The following is a 4203-nucleotide window of genomic DNA, read 5'->3' as shown; positions in this document are numbered from 1 at the left end:
ACTCTCTCTCTAACTCTCTCTCTCTCTCTCTCTCTCTCTCTCTCTCTCTCTCTCTCTCTCTCTCTCTAAATCTCTCTCTTTCTCTCAAGAGGAGTAGTATAGTATAGTATATAACTCTTTGTTAAGGTAATTAATTTATTATTGGGTGATCCAATGAGTGAAAAGAATATCTCGGGTGACCCAAGTGTGATTAATTTGGTTGTGAGTGAATCCAACCAACTATGACATGTGTGACGCATGTAAGACATGTGTGACGCATGTAAGAAATGTGTGAGTTTGATTGTGAGTGAATCCAATCAACTCTGACATGTGTGACGCATGTAAGAAATGTGTGAGTTTGATTGTGAGTGAATCCAATCAACTCTTTTGAATTAATTCTTGATAAGGGTGACCCTAGTTGGTTGTGTGAGTGAATCCAACCAGCTCTGTGACATCTGTGAAACGTGTGGTGTACTCTGTGAATATGTGTGACGCGTATGAAGACATTGTGAGTGAATCCAATGTAGGAGTTTGATTGTGAGTGAATCCGATCAACTCTAAGACACATGTGACGCGTGTAAAGGTGTCCAACTGTGACATGTGTGATGTATGTAAGAAATGTGTGAGTTTGATTGTGAGTGAATCGAGTCAACTCTTTTGAATTAATTCTTGATGAGCCTAGTTGGTTATGAGTGAATCTAACCAGTGTGTGACACATGTGAAACGTGTGGTGTACTATGTGAATACGTGTGACGCGTATAAGAACATTGTGAGTGAATCCAATGTAGGAGCTTGATTATGAGTGAATTCGATCAACTCTAAGACACGTGTGACGCGTGTAAAGGTTCTGTGAGTTTGATCGTGAGTGAATTCGATCGATTTTAAGACACGTGATGTGCGTGAGAGGACATGTGGGAGTAAATCCACTTAAATACATAATGACATTGTGAGTGAATCTAATGTGGGAACAGTTAATGTGTTTGATCACTCGTGTATGCTGATAGTTACAATCGAGGAGGACGGTTGTTTTCTCAAACGAGAGGACTATCACGAGAGAGATTTTTCAGAATATTTTATCATGGGAGTGAATCCAATTAATTATGTGTGATGCATGGCTCATGTGTGAAGCATGGGAGTGAATGATTTCCATTTGTTAGAATTATTTTTGGTGAGTGATTCCAAAGTAATTGTGATCTAACATTGTGGACTCTGTTGAGTATAGATAATGAGTTCGGGATAACCAAGGTGGACATTGGACGAGATTATCTAGCCAAGCACACGTGTTCTAAATATTTGATTTTGTATGGTTTGGCCCATTGTACATATGTTAGGCAAGAGGGAATGCTATAGTAATTAATTTATTATTTGGTGATCCAATAAGTGAAAGAATATCTCGGGTGATCCAATAAGTGAAAGAATATCTTGGGTGACCCAAGTGTGATTAATTTGATTGTGAGTGAATCCAACCAACTGTGACATGTGTGACGCATGTAAGAAATTTGTGAGTTTGATTGTGAGTGAATCCAATCAACTCTTTTGAATTAATTCTTGATGAGAGTGACTCCAGTTGGTTGTGAGTGAATCCAACCAGCTCCTTGACACGTGTGAAACGTGTAGTGTACTCTGTGAATACGTGTAGTGTACTCTGTGAATACGTGTGACGCGTATGAAAACATTGTGAGTGAATCCAATGTAGGAGTTTGATTGTGAGTGAATCCAATGTAGGAGTTTGATTGTGAGTGAATCCGATCAACTCTAAGACACATGTGACGTGCGTAAAGGTTCTATCCAACTGTGACATGTGTGACGCATGTAAGAAATGTGTGAGTTTGATTGTGAGTGAATCCAATCAACTCTTTTGAATTAATTCTTGATGAGGGTGACCCTAGTTGGTTGTGAGTGAATCCAACCAGCTGTGATAGGTGTGAAATGTGTGGTGTACTCTGTGAATACGTGTGACACATATGAAAATATTGTGAGTGAATACAATGTAGGAGTTTGATTGTTGTGAGTGAATCTGATCAACTCTAAGACACGTGTGACGTGTGTAAAGGTTCTGTAAGTTTGATCGTGAGTGAATCTGATCACTTTTAAGACACATGTGATGCGTGAGAGGACATGTGGGAGTGAATCCACCTAAATACATAATGACATTATGAGTGAATCTAATGTGGGAATAATTAATGTGTTTGATCACTCGTGTATGCTGATAGTTACAACCGAGGACGGTTGTTTTCTCAAACGGGAGGACTATCACGGGAGTGAGATTTTTCTCAGAATATTTTATCATGGGAGTGAATCCAATTAATTATGTGTGATGCATTATGAGTGAAGCATGCTAGTAAGAATGATTTCCAATTGTTAGAATTATTTTTTGGGAGTGATTCCAAAGTAATTGTGATCTAACATTGTGGACTATGTTTAGTATAGATCATGAGTTCAGGAGACAACCAAGGTGGACATTGGACGAGATTATCTAGCCAAGCACATGTGTGCTAAATATTTAATTTTGTATCGTTTGGCCCATTGTACATATGTTGGCAAGGTTTATTTTTTATGAGATGCTTTAAAAGCATTAGAATATGGTTCAATTTTGTAAAAGTCCAATTTTGGAAAAGCTATGCTATTTATAGCTCCAATGGCTAAATTTATGAATATGAGTTAAATACCACGTGTGGGAGTGGAGCCACACGCGTCTGGGGGGGAGATATTACTCCTAATCATAATTTCCACCACTAGAGAGGTAAGCCTAAAACTCATACTTATGCATTCTTTAATTTTATTATTTTTTAAAAACTATAGTTAAATTTAAATATAATGGTTAAGATAGTTCAATGATTGATATGTACTTTTTATACGCGGAAAAAAATACATATAGACCATTCACTATTAGGACTTGAGTGAACTAACAATGATGCACATATGTTTTTCGACTGATCACCGAAGGGTGTATGTAACTTATTGTTATTTCACATTCAACCTTAAAATTTAACACCTCATTTAATACACTTTCTTTAAATTATTCTCTTTTCTATTTCAATTAAGGTTAACCATGTGTCTGTGAGAGATACTTGTGTTAGTGTCTATTACTCCTATTGGTGTATGTGAAAGATACTCTTTTGATGTCCGTGATGCATAATCTAAGTGATATTTATCTGTGACAAAGCGGATAACTTATCACAATCTTGTGTTGAGAGGGATTCTATCTGTGATAGATATTATATTCTGACTCTCTTCATTTGCTAATTAAATATGCAAGTGAGGTCAGTTGCAACCCAAACAAGAGGGAATGTTACAGTAATTAATTTATTATTGGGTGATCCAATACGTGAAAAGAATATCTCGGGTGACCCAAGTGTGATTAATTTGGTTGTGAGTGAATCCAAGTAGCTATGACGTGTGATTAATTTGGTTGTGAGTGAATCCAAGTAGCTGTGACATGTGTGATGCATGTAAGAAATGTGTGAGTTTGATTGTGAGTGAATCCAATCAAATCTTTTGAGTTAATTCTTGATGAGGGTGACCCTAGTTGGTTGTGAGTGAATCCAATCAGCTCTGTGACACATGTGAAACGTGTGGTGTACTCTGTGAATACGTCTGACTGCACATATGAAAACATTGTGAGTGAATTCTGATTGTGAGTGAATCCGATCAACTCTAAGACACGTGTGATGCGTGTAAAGGTTCTGTCCAACTGTGACATGTGTGATGTATGTAAGAAATGTGTGAGTTTGATTGTGAGTGAATCTAATCAACTCCTACATTGTGAGTGAATCTAATCAACTCCTACATTTTGAGTGAATCCAATGTAGGAGTTTGATTGTGAGTGAATCTGATCAAGTCTAAGACACGTGTGATGCGTGTAAAGGTTCTGTCCAACTGTGACATGTGTGATGCATGTAAGAAATGTGTGAGTTTGATTATGAGTGAATCTAATCAACTCTTTTGAATTAAAAAAGGTAATGGCAGATCCACGATCTTCAACATTGGTGAAGTTGCAAAACTGCTTGCTTTTATTTATTTGTGGTTCGTGCTCTAATAAAGATTTACTATAAACCAAAATGTCATCAATAAAATCCACCATAAATTTACCCATAAATGGCCTAAAGACATCATTCAAATGGAATCACAAGGTACTCATAATGACCAAAACGAGTACGAAAAGCAATCTTAGATACGTCTTCATCTTTAATAAAAATATGATGATATCCACTTTTTACATAT

This window comes from Cibotium barometz, chromosome 8 (genome assembly GCF_041138505.1).
Source record: "Cibotium barometz isolate CiBa-2024 chromosome 8, ASM4113850v1, whole genome shotgun sequence".
NCBI lineage: Eukaryota > Viridiplantae > Streptophyta > Polypodiopsida > Cyatheales > Cibotiaceae > Cibotium > Cibotium barometz.
The sequence above is the reverse complement of the archived record's forward strand: the minus strand, read 5'-3'. Positions refer to the sequence as shown.